Here is an 18579-nt window from a genome sequence, read left to right on the forward strand (position 1 = left end):
TTAGCTGATAATTCAGAACTGAATGATATTAACAAATGGGAGCAGGGCTTTAATAAAGAAGAATTTTTGAAGAAAGGGGGTTTTGGGGAAGATATGGAGTTGATGGGGTAGGAGGGGATCAGGACACTCCATTTTCATTCCCATCATCATCACCATCATCTTGTGCAAATTCACCGCTAGTGGAAGAAGAAGAAGAAGAAGAAGAAGAAGAAGAACAGGACCGAAAATATTTAAAAAGCTCTTTCAAAATCCCAATCTTAATCTGTCCCCTCTTGGGTGGAAGAGGAGGAGGAGGACCCAGCTGCTTTGGGTTTTGCTTGAATGCAAAACTTGGGTTTTCCATTTTGAGTGAGATGGGTATGGAAGATTTATGAAGCTCGACAACTGAACTTCAAAGCTTTGGAAGTTGTGGAGGAAAAGAGAGAGGGAGAACAGAGCAGAGAGCTAAGAGAGGAAGTGTATGTGCTGGTGCTGGTGCTGGTGCTGGTGGGGAAGGGAAAACTGGGGGTGGTTATATAGGGAAATTTATTTATTTATTATTATTATTTTTTTTTCCTTTTTGGAATTTTAATATGAAATGGTTGGCCCTCCAGCCATCCGCTTCAGTTTTCAGTCGCGATGTGGGGTCCGCACAGGTGACTACGAGAGACCTACGTCAGCGCAAAAGTTTTCCTTTTTGGTTTTGCATCCTTTGCAAGCTTTGCCACGATTTTTATCCACAATTGTGTTTTTTTTTTTCTTTTTGTTGTTGTTGTTGTTGTTGTTTTTTTGGGTAAACAATTGTTGATCATTATCTAAAACGCCAATTTGCTTGATCGGATTGTTAAGGTCTATCCCAAAAAGTTCTTTTTTTCTTCTTTTTTTTTTCTTTTTCTTGCAAGACACGTTTTGATAAAATAGGTGCTGCATCCAAATGGCTTAAATATTTTACTAATTTTAGACTGTATTATACATATACTCTAATAGTATATTATATCCAATGAACAAATAAAAGAAACAACAACAATGAAAAATAAATAAATAAATAAAAGAAAGAACCAAAGTAGAAAATCTTATAAAAGAAATAATAAAAAAAAAATATTGGAATATGCATCTAAAATATTTTATTATTCGTTTGGAATTTTCAACATTGAATTAAATTAGTGATTTTAAACTATTTATGTTGAAATACATAAATATTTGAATAAATTTTATATTTAATTGTACATTATTATTATTTTTGCTATATTTATTAAATACTAAATTTTAACAAAGTCCTTAATATCTTGGCAAATTATACCTTTACTTCATGTGTACTAAAACACAATATAACACCTTCACTAGTCACAATTTAAAACATTGCTTGTATATAGAAATTAAGTAATTTTAATACAAAATTTGAAGAAAATATTGAAGTACAAATATGTTATCAACCGAACCATATCCGTCTGACATAAATAATGATCGATAGTGTTTACTTTTTTTTACGTGAAAATATTTTTGAAAAGAATTTTTTTAAAAAAAAAAAAAAAACACAATTTTTAATATGAAACGTTGTTTTCAAAGTCTTTGTTGATCTTTTAGGACCCAAACAAAATTACACGGTGATAAAGCCAATGTCCCCAAAAAAACCGCCTCAGCAATATTCATTCAATATCTTGAAAATAAAAAAAGAATTGACAAATTATGAAAAAGGGCCTGTCTTGAAAATTTTTATGCCACGTAATTGTGAATTTCTATTTCCAAAACATTTACACAATAGATTGTCAATATATATACGTCTGTTTATCTTTTCGATTAAGAGTCAATCTGGCAGGCTTTTCTTGACATTATTAATTTTCTAATTAGTTCAAGAAAAAAAGAAAAAGATTTAAGTTTCTTTTTTTTTGTTTTTTTTTTTTTTTCCCAAAAGGAGTAGGCTTACGATTACGAAAGTGTTTTCCTTTCCTACTTGATATATATATATATATATATATAGAATCATATGATATTAAGATATTTTTAGCATTAAATTTTTTATTAGCTTTTTCATCATATTAAAAATTATAGTTTAAAATTTAAAAAAGTGATTAAATATAGTTTTAGTAAGATATTAAAATTCTAATTAGCGAAAGTAAATTCTCTTAGGATTTGGTAATTAATAAACTTTAGCATTTGATGCAATTTTAGGACTGGAAAAAAATAGTTCTAATGTTAGTATAAGGATCTTATTTGTGTAACGATCCAAAATCCACACTTTAGCAACATATATCATACAACCAACTTCTCCAATAACATGAATATTACAAGACCAAAAATAAAACCATTATAAGTGAATTCCAAATATGTAAAAAATAGTCTAAATAGCTCCATATCATACTTAACTTCAACCCTCGATCCAGAGCCTTACTCCCAAATACGGCCACTCAATTACTCAATTAAAAATCTTGTAGAAAGATTGGGAACGAAGGGATGAGTACGGGTACTCAATGAGTGGGTTTTATGCATTCATACTAAAATACATAGCTTTGCAATATCAAAATAATATATATATATATATATATATATATATATATATATATCCGCAACATAAGATGTAATGCACATGCTATAAAGTTTTAGGGTTTTGGTAAAATAGAATTCTAACTACTTGGCATCTAATGCATAAAATATTAGTTTATATTTGGCCTAAATGAATCATTTATTTAATACATATGCCAAGAACAAATTAGGGCATGATAGTGGAAAACTTGCCACTACATATATAGAAAACCAATTAAAGTATGTGAATGTATAAATAACCAAAAATCAACTCAACTACTTGGAGGAGATACTCAATACCAAGTAAAAGGAAAAATACCATAATAATGATCATAACCACAATCATCATCATAACCATAACTCCGACTTTGGTCTTTGGTGATCAAATCAAATTCAGACATCATACCTATCTATCTTTGGGTGGTGATCAATCCTGTGGCCATGTAATAGCCTTGCCTATCTCCTTAGGTGGTCAATCTAAGGCCATAGGACAATGCTGTCTTTAGCCTTTATGTTGATTGGACAAAGTCTAGATATCTAAAACAGTTCCATATATCATATAATCAAAATCAAATCATATATAATCAAATTATATCCATATGCACAACAATTCATATAACACATGTCTACATCATATAACAAGGTTTAGGGTTCTTTTGAAAAAAATTTCAAAAACTGGCCAATGTAATTTCCAAAATCAGTTTTAGAGATCACTTTCCATAAAGCATGTTCATATGATATACTCAAATGCATGTAAGTGTATGATACCATATGCATATAGATCCTATGCCTTTACATAAATCCAAATAATCTTTTTTCAAAATAATAATAATGATAATAATAAAAGCAAATTGCATATCAAAAAGTGTGTATCAAAAACAAAAATCAAACAAATTCACATACAATTTTAAATGTCATGCTCATAAATGCATGAATGTAATACACATCAACATATGCATATATTCTGGAAAATAATACGGTTTAAAAAAATCTCACTCACAATATATTTCCCGCAACCTTAGTCATAGTACAATTTTCTGTTTCAATCTTGATCAAATGCTCCATTGACCTTAGCCAAAAACCACAACCTAGTTAAAACCCCGATTTATGAATTCAAAGTAATCCATTTAACATTTTTAAACACTATCAATCCAGAACACAATCCACAGTTTAATCAACAAGGTTTAACCATTATCCACCTTCACTAAAACTAATTCCACAATTCACCAATCAAATCCACAACTTTAGCCAACAATTCCAATTTATCAACATAGTCCAATTAAATTTAAATTCAATAAATTATCCAACTATTTATCTCATCATCCAAGATTAAATAAAAAATCAATTAAGGCTTTAATCCAAAATAAATGAACTTCAATAATTAATTATTCAAATTAGATATGGCAAATCAGGTAACGATATGGTGACATAACTCGAAAACGATGCGGAATAAACGGGTTTAAATTTATAATAAATGGATTCAAATTATAATCGGATCAATCCATTTAACATGATTATTAATCGTGTCATTTTTTAGTTGACCCGCTTAACTTAAAATTGGCCCGCAATAACCAATTTATTAAACATGTCAATTTTAACCTGACGCGATTATATACTTATTACAACCCATTTAAATTTAATTATAAATAACAATTTTATCCATTATTTAATATTTAATAAGTAAAATTAAATGTTATAGAAGTAATTTCCTATTATTAATCTTTTAAAAAAAACTAAAAAGATAAAAAAAAAAAAAAAAAGAACCCCAAATGACTAAAACTCCACCACATGATTAGATTAGAAGCCATAATTGGTCCCTTATCTTTCTAGCCTCCATCCCCAAGCCACAGCCACCATCATTGACCTGAAGCACCACTTGAACATTACTGCTTGTCTTTCTAGCCTTCAACTTCTTCTTTCTCTATCTCTCTCTCTCTCTCTCTCTCTCTCCCCCTCTCTCTCTATTGGGTCTTAGTTCTGGCTGTTTTCTTCTTTCTTCTCATTGGTGTGGTGCCCTAGATCTTGAAAGAACAAAGAAGAAGAAGCTTGCAGCAAGCATGATTAGAAAACCCACTTCTCTCAGTGCATCAAGTCCATGAGTTTTAGACACGGTGAGTCCTAAAGTCAATGCCATTTGTTCTTTATTCTGTAACTGTATTTAACACACTGCAGCCATTGATAACTTGTAGAAATGTTTCAGAGAAAATTTGAGTTCAGATATTGTGCTTCAAATATCAATAAATTATAGGCAATTGGGTTGGATTAAAACTTTGGAATTCTTTTTTTAGGTTGGATTGCAAATGAGTTTTAACTTTGATGACTTTGTGATTGGGGACATTGCAGGGTGCATAGTCTTTTAACAAAAAATAATGTTTAGCTAGCAGCACTAACCTACCACGAATCATATGGAGAAATACTAAAAACCCAATTATACCATTGCATTAAAAAGTGAAAATAAAGAAGAGACAACAAATAATTATTGCAAGATGATGTCGGCAACAATCACAAGTTAGATATACAATAAGACATCTATAGTCAGATGCCATGTTCTATTCTCTCTTTTTATTTTCAATTCGTTAGACAAACAAGCATACACATAAGAATTGAAATAACATCAAACTACTATTGATTAACAAGTTGGAAGTAATGTCATATATTCCATTAATCAATTTGAGAATCCAGATATTTCTATGCATACAGGATGAAGAATGCCATGATATATATTTGACAGCATACCTAGAATGATCCCCTTGGTAACCTTTTGTAATAAGAGCTTCTTAATGCTTTGAATCTCCCATGTTCAGCTATAATGGACAATATGTCTTCTCATACTGTGAAAAAACATTCTTAAGAACACTTAGTAATACACTAAATGCAGAGAACAAAATAATCTAAATGTAATAGAATAATCTAAATGTAAACATAAACTAGGTGACCTGCTCAACTTAAAAAACATTTTTAAACTTCATTATAAAGAAAAACTTATATTAGTAACATTTTGGAGAACAAAAAAGAAATTTCATTTGGCATTAGTTTGCCAGAAACTCTAGAGAACTTTCTTGGTAGGTGTATAGTGAGATTAACACCGCTTCTCTATATATGTGTATGGCTAGATTACCACCACTCCTCGTATTTGTAGTGTTAGAAAAAGGATATATATATATATATATATTGCTTTGTGATTTGGAAAATGAAAAATTGAAAAAAAAAAAAAAATTGGACAATACTGTTGCAATTTATATTAGCTAATTGTATAATAGAGAGGACCTAATAAAGGCTAGATGTCCATCTCTCTATATTAACTCCATAATATGCAATATGTAGGTATAGAGCCCGATTACCACCCCTCCTCTTGTTTCAAGCATTACAAAAAGGATAGATATGGCTCTGTGTGTGTGTGTGTGTGTACTTTGCTTTGTGATTTGGAAAATAAAAAATTATAAATGTGTGTGTATATATTTTGCATTGTGATTTAGAAGATAAAAAATTATATACATGTTTACTTTAGGGTTATTACAATATTTTATTTTAATATGCAATTTATTTTCTTTTTGAAAACATATAGATAAATATGGATGGGCTTCAAGTAAATCTTGAAACAAATAGCTTGGAAGTGCCTATTAATTTAGAAGATAATATAAGTCCTATGGAGGGAGTCACAAGTGAGCATAAAGTGAAGCGTAAGAGAAAACTTACTTTAAAGGTTTATTCTTACTTTGATGTGCTTTCGTTGGATATTGATGACAAGCAAAGATGTAAATGTAAAGATTTTGATACAATTTGTCTATGTGATAATGAATATGGAACAAGTAATTTGATGCGTCATTTAAAAAAGTTAGATGCGTCATTTAAAAAAGTTGGGTGCGAAGAGACACTTGTGATATAGGCCAATTATTAATATTTCAAGAAGGAGGACTATCTCATTGAATGCATCTAAATTTGACTTTGAGCATTTCCAAGAATTAATAACTTCGGCCATAGTCATGCATGATTTTCCTTTTCAATTTGTTGAGTATGATGGAATCAGAGCCATATTTCAATATTTGCATCCTGATAACTTGTTGAAGCAAGAGTGCATTAAAGCCTAGTACTCTTGAAGCAATAATTTGTATAAAAGATTGGTTGTTTGAAGAAAAAGGTAATTATTTTTATTAATGTTTTCTTTATTTCATTTACATATATGTAACTTTTTAGGTTATTTAACTGTTAATTTGTTTTCAATTAGAGTTAACATATTAGTAGATGTCAACTTTATTTATTTTGTAAGGGGTAAAGTCTGTTTGGTTTTATATTCATAAATATTATGGTAAATATTGGATAAAATATAGACAACCACTTTTAGAAAAAAAAGACAATTGGTTTTTAATTTTTTTCCATTCAATTTTTTTCTGCTCTTTATGTGTATTATGATAAATATTAATGATTTTTTTATTTCACTAACTTATGCAGTGCATAGAAAAATTTCAAGCACAACTTGATGATCTTATTGAAGAAGTTTTGAGCTGTGATATTAATAAGAAAGAACCTTTAAGTCAATGCTCTAACTATGCCAATACTCAAGCATAAGGTAATATCAATTTTAAAATTTGTTTAATTTATTTTCTTATATTTTAACATTTTATTTTCTACTTTCTATTTAATTGATCTTTTTTTTTTTTTTAACTTGAATATGATGACTCCAGGTCGGACTCTAAGTCGGATTGTTGAGCACCAAAAATTAATATATTTGCTTTGGACTTTGGACATTGACTAATAAATTTGGAGCATAATTATGGTTATGTCCTTTTTCCTTAGTTTTTAGATGTATTATGGTACCAATTTGAGATTATATCTATGTGGTTGTGATGCATTGAAACCATGTTTTTTGGAAACACGTGTATTGAGACTTATGTATCGTGGATTAGGATTCTTGGCATTTTGAATTTTTATATTTTTTATTTTATATAAATTTGCAAGAATAACTAGATGGTATATTACTATGAGATTTAAATATTGTATCTTAATTTTTTTAAGGAGGTATTTTAATGCTTAAGTTATTTTTATGTTGTTTTTTAATTATTGTTTTTAAGTCATTTTTAAATAAGGAGCTTGATTTTCAAGTTAGTCAAGTAGATATATTAATAAATTGGTTAATTTTTAATAAATAGGTTAGTTTTCGGGTTAATAGGTTAGTTTTCGAGTTAATAGGTTAATTTTCAGGTTAATATATTAACAAGTTAAGACGACTCATTAAAATAATCGTGTTAAACAGGTCATGTCGTGTTGATCTATTAATAAATAGGTTAGGTTAGTATTTTAGGTACCTGACACAATTAATAAATATATCATATCTGAATTAAGTATTTTTGACACAGTTATTAAACAAGTTGAAACAAACTTGACTGGTGAATACGAATTACTAGGTCTAATTAAAATTCATTTATAAAAGCCAACAAAAATAATTTATAAATCCAATTGCCTTCAAAAGAAAATTATTTCTTAACCTCAAAGTTCGTCTCCCATGGTATTCCAATAATCAAATTAGAATTAAACTAACCTTTTAAAAACATTAATCAATATTTTTCAAAAGCCTCTCAAAAACTTAGTAATTTAGCTTAACCCTAATTATAAAAAGAAAAATTTTTAATTTCCCCTCCAATTTACTCAAACTGAAACCAATAAAATAAATTCTTTTAATCCTTTGAAAACCAATTATCCAAATTTAATCCAAAATCAATTTCATTTTAAAACCAATTATCCAAATTTAATCCAAAATCAATTTCATTTCCATTAATCCCAGAGCTCCAAAATTTTCAACAATTTCAACTTGTAAATTCCAATAAAATAAAATCTTAACCTCAAAATATATTTATATGTATATATATATATATATATATATATATATATATATTTATGTAGATATTAAATCCAAATTTCCGAGCATGCTTAGCCTCAAAAGTAATATATTCAAATCCATATAGAAAACCAAATAAAATTAACATATGTAAAACCACATCTCTACCAAAGTTCAAATAATGATTAAACTTAACCTTAACAATCTAATTTTCCACATTCTTTCAAAAGTGTAGAACAATTCCTCTTAACGTCAAATTTCCATTAAACCAAGAATCCTTAAAACTCAATCCAATTAAATTCCATTAAATCCAAGGATTAAACTTCGAGAAACTCCAACATATAATTCTTAACCTCAAAATACTTTTAAAAACTTTACTAAAGTCATCCAAAAGTTTAAAGAAATCAAACTTAACCTAATATATATTAATGATTAAAATTTTATAAGTCCATTTCATCATCTTCAACAAATCCAAGCATTAAAATTCTATTAAGTTCAAAATTAATTTTTGATAAATTCCAAAACATAAATCTCAACCTCAAAAATTTGCAAGCAAGTTAGAAACCAAAAATTAACCTCAAAATAATCACCAAAATTACAATCTACATACCAATGTAACATGCTAAACCGAATCATTATCAATCCAAATATCTAAACATCTTCATAGCAATTTAACATGCTAACTGAAATCATCATCAATTCGAAGATCTAAACCCTCGACGTCAAAGGAATTTAACTACCAAAAATTTAATCCAAAATCCAACAATAATAATAACTAAAAAATCCAACATTTGAAAATATAAAAAATCTGGAAATTAATTTCAAAAATATAAGTCTCAACCCCAAAGATTTACGTGAATGTCAAAGATCCAGGTTTTTTATAAACCAAAAATTAACAGTTAAGCTTAAGATCCATCATCATCACCGATCCAACATTTCGGCATCTACATATATATACAAACTTTACCAACAAAAATCAATTGAAGCTTCAAAATCACATTAAATTCAACATGCAAAGACAAATTCATCAAAATCCAAGTACAAATCCATCATGCAACATCAATTCTCAAGGATACATCATCCAAAACCAACATGTCATAAACTACGTACCAAAGGTCCAAGGTCACTTACCATTTGAATTTTAAAGATCAACCACATGCAACACCATAAAACTCATTGGAACTCAAATACTTAAAATGTATATAATTTCCAAGTTCAAAATACAAAGATCGAAAGGAAATATTTTGTATAACTCATCAAATTTGTTCTCAGTTTTGAAGAGCACAAAGGATCAAGAATCTTTGCTTAAAAACTCATTACTTCCTTCAAAGCAATATAAACATTTATCTTTCAACATAATTTTCCAAAACATATACATATATATTCCAAGTAACAAAAAAGAAAAATCTTTGTTAAATTAATCTTTGTTAAATTCCTTAAGAGTGCCATCGGGTTTAAGAAGAAAGAAAGTAAAAATATTTTGTTTGAAAACAAGAAAACATGGAGCTAAATAGAGGGTGATGATCATGATTTTTTAAAAGGAAAATAAAAGAGAAGAAATAATAACAATGAAAAAGTAGGGGAAAATAAATTTATTTTTGATATAGAAAATGAGAAAGAACAGAGTTAAGAAATGAATGGAAAAGAGAGGAGGAGAAAAGAGTGAATAAGCTTTCCAGAGATGCTGGTGGACTTCTATAGACCAAGCACTAAAAGGGTACAATTGTACTTTCATTTGAAATTAAATATAAAAAAACATAATTAACCCTATAGACTTTATATAAAAACAAAAAGAATATGGGTATAATGGGAATTTAAAGGGATTTTAATAGTTTAAATACTAAAATATCTTTGTAAAATAATTTAATGATACTTGGGTCCATTTCATGACCTTTTTATTCTAAGAATACCCTTAGATAAAACAATTTATTCCTCATCCATATTATATGTATATATATATGTTTACACACATTTGGCACATGGCATTTCTATGCTTTTAAAATTAAAATAATTTTTTATTTTTTTTTCAAATAAAGCAATTTGGCATATGTGCACATATATATATATATATATATATTAAATTACAAGAACTCATTTTTCCTAAGATATATATATTTTTTTAAAATCCTTAAAATAATAAATTAAAAAAATTTCACACCATTTTTCCTTGGAAAAATTTAAGAAAAGAATTTAAAATACTCAAGCACCAAAAAAACTTTTCTTGGATAAAAAAATAAAGATTTTGAGAATGTGGAGTATTACAATTTGAACCTAATGGGATAAATGTATAGAGTCTACCTTAAATCAGGACTATGTAATAGTTTTAATATCATATCTTTATTTATTAGACGTTGAAGCATATCAAAAATTATAATTTAAAATTTAAAATGATAAAATATGTATTTTTTGACATATTAAAATCCTATTTAGGAAAATAAATCATGTTGAGATTCGATAATTAATAAATATAATTTTAAATTTCAACTTTTAAATTGGAGGAGACTCAAACCAAAAAAAAAAAAAAAGGACTAATAGATTACTAAGAAGATAGAAAATTCCATAATATTACTCGTGTATTTAGCAAACTTTTTATTTATTTATTTATTTTTGGTAATATAGCAAATATTTTAATTGTCTAGTTTTCAAAAATGTGCGCCCAGTGAATATCCTCAATTTCGATTTTTTTTTATTTATTTATTTTTTATGTTATTTTTAAACCGACTTTATTTATGGAATGGTTTTTTCCTCCTTGGGATTATGGATTTTGCTGTTTGTTTGCTTTTGCTTGGTAGGACTTGGGGATGTTTCGCTTTGGTTGTTTTCTTGGTTCGATATTTGTTATTACCTATTTAATCAAAATAAAATAAAATTAAACTCGCGGGACAATGAAAGATGTCATCAAATCGACATATGCTCGTCTCATGATATTGAATTTCAGTTGTGGATAAATTCTTTTTTTTTTTTGTTTTCCCCTTTCTTTTTTGATATTGGGATTAGAGATTGAACTTGACCATTATCAAAAAAACAATAGTTTTTACTACGACATTTAAATGTTAAAAGCTAATTTAATATATATATATATATATATATATATATATATATATAGAGAGAGAGAGAGAGAGAGAGAGAGAGAGAGAGAGAGAGAGAGAGAGAGAGAGAGAGAGAGAGAGAGAGAGAGAGAGAGAGAGAGAGAGAGAGAGAGAGAGAGAGAGAGAGAGAGAGAGAGAGAGAGAGAGAGAGAGAGAGAGAGAGAGAGAGAGAGAGAGAGAGAGAGAGAATAAGGCTATGGTACGCATGTGGATCAACACCAAAATCGATGTTTTTAAAAAAAAAAACATCGGTTTTGCTGTTATATAATCTTATATATATACATAATATGTATTTAAAGTAAAATCTCTGTGAAATAATATCTCATATTGGAGTAATCTCCATCTAGTCATAAAAAATTTTATTCCCAACTTAAATTATTTATAAATAAGAATAAATTTTACATTGTAATAAATTTTGATTTTTTTAGATCCCATATTAAAGAACTATGTCTCTACATGATAATAATCACTGTATATTACAAAATATATATATATATATATATATATATATACATATATAAGATGCATTATATTCAGCAGTTCAATATGATATTAAATATTTATGTGAAAATTATTCGGGATAATGATTTATTTTTTGGGGAACTGTTACAATATCTATAAACCTACTTGCATATAATAAGTCTTGTTAAAGCCAAAATATTTTTAACTACATCTCCACTAAGTTATAGCCTCCTTATAATTATAAATTTAGTTTGATCTAAATAATATGACTCTATAGAGATTTTATTGTATATACAATAAGGCTCCTATCAATTTCAAGATTTTAAAGAAATCCAAAAAATTTAACTCTAACCTTTGGATCTCATTTATTGTCAGATTAAATCTAGGTCTCATGTGATTGTTTTTACTTTCTTTTTTTCCTTTCAACTCCAAAAGTCAGATAGTTTCCCCTTCCTTTGAATTCTTAGATTTCCTTTTATTTCTCAAGTTTGGCTTTCAATGCCTTAAATCCTTCCTTTGGGACTCTCATTATTTTTAACCCTTTAGTCCATACTGGTTCATTATGTTGGATGGTTGGTCTCCCAATACATTGCCATATATTTTTGGTTGGAAATCAATGGTATTATGGTATTCTATTATCATCAAATTTTAGATTTTTTGAAATTGAGACAATTAACTTTGTTATATACACCATATACCTGTTGAAATCATACAGTGGAAACTAAAATCGTATAGTTAAATAAAATATGTGATGAATACTTTTCATCATCTATTACTAATCTGTTAGTAGTACAGAAAAACTCTTCTCTAATTCAAAGGATATCCCAAAAAATTATCTATGTAATAGAATAGCGTAGAAGGTTAATATAAAAAATCATGTGTTTTGAAAATCACAATTTTTATTTTTCTCTTAAGGTGTTTGATTTTCCTACTAAGATTCTAAATCTTTGAAAACACTGTGTAAAACTTTATGTGGTTGAAAGCTAGAAGGGAGTATATTTATAGTCAACTAACCTTAGACTCTTAGGGTTCAACAAATACCTTAGGCCCTACTAATTAGCTCTTTTTTGTATCTTAACTAAATGGATTCTGTCACTTAATAAGTTAGTTTGGGGCACTATCACCCATTATTTATCAAGGCTCCTAATAAATCTAACAATCCCCTACTTGCTATGGAGCAAGTCAAGGACTTTAATCCAATATGGTGTTACTCTACTAAAAGCCCAGGTTTGAGTTCCAAAATTAATAACATTCATATTAATGTATTTTTCCTTTATAAAATATCAACAATTAATTTGAAAATATTTTTTTAAATCAATTAATTATTTATTCTCTTGACTTATTAATTTCTCTGATGAATCTAATACATTGGCCAATGGCTTTCAATATTTGAGTTCCGAAACATATTAAGAGGATATCTCATACAAATTCTATTTTCTACAATTCATAAATATTTGGTAATCAAATCATCACAATTCCTAAACTATCAAGATATTGGCCATTCACAATAGACCTTATTATTGATATAATCATAGTCACTTAATCGCCTATTTACAACATAATTAGGACTAAAAAAAATAATAATAACATATTCAATATTGCCTAAGATTCAATTCCTTTTCATAAAAAAATTATCCTTAATCAAATCTCACACTATCATATTGGAATGACCATAATTCATTCCAATATTTTATAATAATCAAGATAAATTATTTCATAAAATATTATAATATAAGTAAAGCATCCAACTTTATTTTAACTATAACATAATTTATTAATTATGAGAACATATGATTATATCTTCTATGAACTTATGACCATATACTACAAAATTAATTCGAACCTTATATATGAAATATATGTGCAAAAATATATGAAAAATACCTAAAGTAAGTCTTGGACCCTTTCATTAAATTAATCATTAAATTAGAAAATGAAATTACAACTTGTCTTGCTCTTAGAGCACAAATGTAACTAATCCTAACTCACTCTAAAGTAAGTCTTGGACCCTTTCAAGACCCATACTGTCTACATGATTCTCAAATACTAGCGGAGATAAAGTTTTAGTAAAAGGGTTTGTTAAATTTTCCTCATAAGCTATCTTAGTAGCCACTATGTCTCCTCTCTAAACAAAATCACGAATCAAGTGGTACTTTCTTTCCATGTGTTTTTGTCTCTTATTATACCCAGGCTCTTTAAAATGTATTACGGCCTTACTATTATCACAATAAAAGGTAATGGGTTAATCTACACATGGTATCACCTGAAGGTAGATAAGGAATTTTTGAACCCACATAGCTTCCATTGTAGCTTATGATGCAGCCACATATTCAATTTTTGTGTGTGAGTCAGCAACACAAGTTTGTTCAATGTTTCTCCAATCAATGGCTCCTCGATTTAGGGTAAACACATGGCTTGATGTTGACTTACTAAAGTCCATATCCACTTGGACATTTGAGTCTATATAACCTAGGGCTTTTAGACTCCTACTAGAGTACATTAGCATATAATCTATTATTCTCTTTAGATACTTAAGTAGAAATCTGGCCTAGCGCATAACATGGCATACATGATAGTACCTATTATAGAAGCATAAGGTTTCTTATTTATGAATTTTTTCTCCTCAGGTGTTTTAGCGTTTGCTCCTCGAAAAGATTAATTCCATGTTTGAAGAGTAAACTCCCCTCTTATACTTCTCCAAGCTAAACCTAACCACTATTTTATTAATATAGGAAGCTTGAGATAGAGCCAACATCTTATTCTTTCGTTCTCATAAAAGTTTGATACCTAGAATATAGTTAGTTTCAACATAGTCTTTCATATCAAATTGTTTTCCCAAGTAACTTTTAACCTGATAATACCTTCATGTCGTTTCCAATTAGAAAAATATCATTTATATAAAGACTTATAAAACTACTAATGTACCTTAAATATTTTTGTACACAAATGGTTTATCAAGACTTTTCTCAAAAATAAACATTTGTATGGCCCGATTAAACCTGATATTTCATGGTTTGGAGACTTACTTAAGTCAATAAATTAATCTATGCAATTTACACACCATTCCTTCTTGGCCTTTAGTAATAAACCTTTTTGGTTGTTGCATATAGATGTCTTCTTCTAGTTCACCATTTAAGAAAGTTGTCTTGACATTTATTTGTCAAATTTCATAATCAAAAGCTGCTGACATAGCTAAAAGAATCTAAACATATTTAAGGATGACTACTAGCGATAAGGTTTCATCATAATATATACCCTCTTTTAAGGTCTAGCCTTTTACGACCAAGTTAGCTTTGAAGATTTCTACCTTCCCATCGTATCCTCTCTTTCTCATATAGATAAACTTGCACCTAATAGGTTTTAACCTTTTAGGTGTTTCTACAAAAGACTAGTCTAAATTAGAATATATAGATTTCATTTCATGGTGCGTGGCCTTTTGCCACTTTTACGCATAAACATCATTCAAGACTTCTTCGTAAGTGGTAGGGTTATCATAAAGATTATCCATAATGACCAGATATGTTTCACTTAATAAGACATACTTTGAAGGTTAATATATCACTCTTCCACTATAAGTTTGTTACATTGGTTATTGTACATGTACAAAAGAATCCATGTCTAATGGTTATGGTGGATCACTAATCTCTTCATTATGCTCTTCTTGTTCTTGAGTTTAGTCTTGAACTGGTTCTTGTGCTTGTTCACATTCGGGTTCTCCTAGTACATTTTTTCTTTTTTCGAATATGCATAGGAAACAGGGGTAGAAGCCAAAGAGTTTTAAGTGAATTTCAAACTTAATCAAGCTCTTTAAGAGTCACTTAGTTTTAAAATTTATTGTATAATCATTTTCTAAGAAAGTAGTGTGAGTACTGACAATCACTTTTGTTTTCCTTTGGATTATAAAAGATTTCACCTCTCATTCCTTTAGGATACCATATAAATATACATGTTTCTACATCAGATTACAATTTCTGAGGTTTTTATACTAGGACATGTAACGAGGCATCCCAAATTTGAATATGGTTTAAATTATATTTGTATCCTTGCCATAATTATATGGGTATTTTTGAAATAAATTTAGATGGAACCTAGTTCAAAAGCTATATAACTATTTCTATGGCATATCTCCAGAATAATTAAAGTAAAGATGAATAACTAAGCATCATCCTTACCATATCCAAAAGGATCATATTTCTTCTTTCGCCATCTCCATTTTGCTAGGGTATTTCAGGGAATAATAATTGAGGAATTATCCCCTTTTGATCTAATAAATACTTGATTTCACTAGACAGGTATTCATCATCTAGATCACACCAAAACTTTTTGATATGGATACCCTATTGCTTTTCTATCTATGCATTAAACTTTTGAAAGTTATTAGAAGCTTCAGACTTATGGTGCATTAGGTAAATATAACCATATCTTGAATCGTTATCAATAAATATATTGAAATACTCAAACTTGCTTTTAGCTTGAATACTCATTGATCTACGTACATCAGTATGCATCAATTCCAGTTGTATAGTGACACAATTTCCTTTGGCCTTCAAAGGCCTCTTTATCATCTTTCCTCCTAAACAAGTTTCACACACTGGTATAAGTTCAAAGATCAAGCAACTTAAAATTCTACTTTTAACTAAACTAATAATTCTATTATAATTAATATGACGTAATCGCAAGTTCCAAAGATATGTTTTATTTAAAATTTTCCTTTTCTTAGATAAGGAAAGTTGCTCATTATCTATATTTTCAATGGCATTAATGTTATAAGACAATGCAATTAAGAAAGAATGACCATTCATCAATGTTTTAGAACAAATAAAAGTATCATTACTCTTAATTGAAACTAAAAAAATCAAATTTTACTGTTAAACCATGTTTAAATAAACAATTAACAGAAACACAATTTCTTTTAAATTTTAAAACAAATAAAAAGCCTAACAAACATGAAGTTCTATTATCAAAAATTAACTCTGATACGAATCTAGATCGACTTGCTCCTAAACCCGTATTATATTAATCCGGATCACAATTAAGTTCAAATTTTAATGACCATCTTAACCCTTAATCAACTTGTGTTTAGAAATCTTGATATATAATGAAGACGCCACAATAGGTGATAGATGTCCTATTGATAAATCAAACTAAAACACTCACTCTCTAATGGTGTTTTAGGTGTTCAAAGAGAACAAAGAGAATTCTTCTCACAAATAATTTTCTGTATGATACATAAGCTGCTTTCTCATTGAAAAATAAGCCTTTAAATAGGTTAGAATCAACAAAATAAAACCCTAAACAATTAGGTCAAAATCAGCCACTGAGAATAGGAAATTATGCTTGGCTGAATTTCACCTTCCTTTCTTATACTAATTTGTATTAATTTATTCCCTTATTTTAAATTAGGAATTAATTAGTTTATAATCAAAATAATAAAATTCTAACTTTCCTAAGTTGATTTGTCCAGTAAGTTGATTTGTCCAGCAAATAAACAAATAAAAACCAAAATAAAAAATAGTTTCCTAAAACAAAAATTCAAACTCAAATTAGAAAATTAGTTGACTAGTTGACAACTAAGCTATCTTTATTCAATCTCCAGCTAATTTAAGCTCCAAATCAGCTCCAATATACCATGTAGCATGCCAAATAGGATTAATTATGATTCCCATATGTTGTCCCTTGATTGGAATAAGTCAAACTTACTTGGACAACAAAAGAAGTCAAAGTCAGCACTAAAGTGGCAATTTCGGCCAAAAAGAAAGGTTATGTGCCAATGAGCTCTTTGATTGCTTTTGGTTCTACCTTGACATGATTCCATGGCCTCTTGGTGATATCAATTGAGCTCATGAAGAGTTGAACCCATTCCTTACTGCCCGGAGTCCACAAATGCATTAAAACAACTATCCGAGTCCATATAGGCCTCCACCACTTGGACGCTTACAACAAACTTTGAATCTTCGGGTATTAACATGCCCTTTTAAGAATTGATAACCCTTTATATGAAACTAGGTAGGTTGACCTTAAATCTCTTGGCTTGTGCCCTAGTGATTGGTCGGATTTTCAATTGTATAAGATAAGTACCCCAATGGGTTGTCGGTTGTATGGGTACAAGTGGATTCTCATCAGACTTCACTGGTCTTATAACCATCACGATGAAATTTTCCCGATTTTCCTACTTTAAGCTTCTTTGTCTTTCACTAAGGAGACAACTTTATTTGAACCATTGTAAAGAGTAAGAAACATGGTTATTGGCTACTGAATACACAATCCATTTATCATTGTAATTCTTATTAGACTTAAAATATTGGTGATATTATACCATATTTATTGCTTAATATTTGTTAGTTTGTGTTAATTTGTTATGAAAAAATACTTAATTATTTTATTTTTTAAATCTAGATGAAGGAAGAAGAATTTTCAGAAAACAACCATGAAAATGGATTTCTTGGGTCAAATTATAGAGGAAACCAAAATTTGAGTTCAAACGGACCAAGCATTAAGAAGATTTCAAAAAGATTATTTGAAGATTTCATAAAAATTTTATTGAGAATTTCATAGTGGAAGTGGATGTCATATGAATTCTCACGATTTAATGATTTCAAATATCACATTATGTTCGAATTCTTAGGTGCAAGCAAAAAGATATTATTATTTGAAATTTATAATTTATAAAAGAAAAGATTCTAATTAAATCTCCAC

The 18579-nt window shown here is 28.5% G+C and overlaps 1 long non-coding RNA gene across 2 annotated transcripts; it reads left to right on the forward strand.

Annotated features, from left to right (window-relative positions):
• The first annotated feature begins 4286 nt into the window (after positions 1-4286).
• On the forward strand, positions 4287-7481 carry LOC125421103 (uncharacterized). Of its 2 annotated transcripts, XR_009634520.1 has the most exons (4): positions 4287-4610; positions 6065-6202; positions 6949-7066; positions 7182-7481. It is a non-coding gene; the product is annotated as an uncharacterized LOC125421103 (long non-coding RNA). The 2 variants fall into 2 exon arrangements; XR_007239266.2 differs by lacking the exon at positions 6065-6202 and having other exon boundaries at positions 4301-4610.
• Positions 7482-18579: the final 11098 nt, after the last annotated feature.

Source organism: Ziziphus jujuba, chromosome 10 (genome assembly GCF_031755915.1).
Source record: "Ziziphus jujuba cultivar Dongzao chromosome 10, ASM3175591v1".
Taxonomy (NCBI): Eukaryota; Viridiplantae; Streptophyta; class Magnoliopsida; order Rosales; family Rhamnaceae; genus Ziziphus; species Ziziphus jujuba.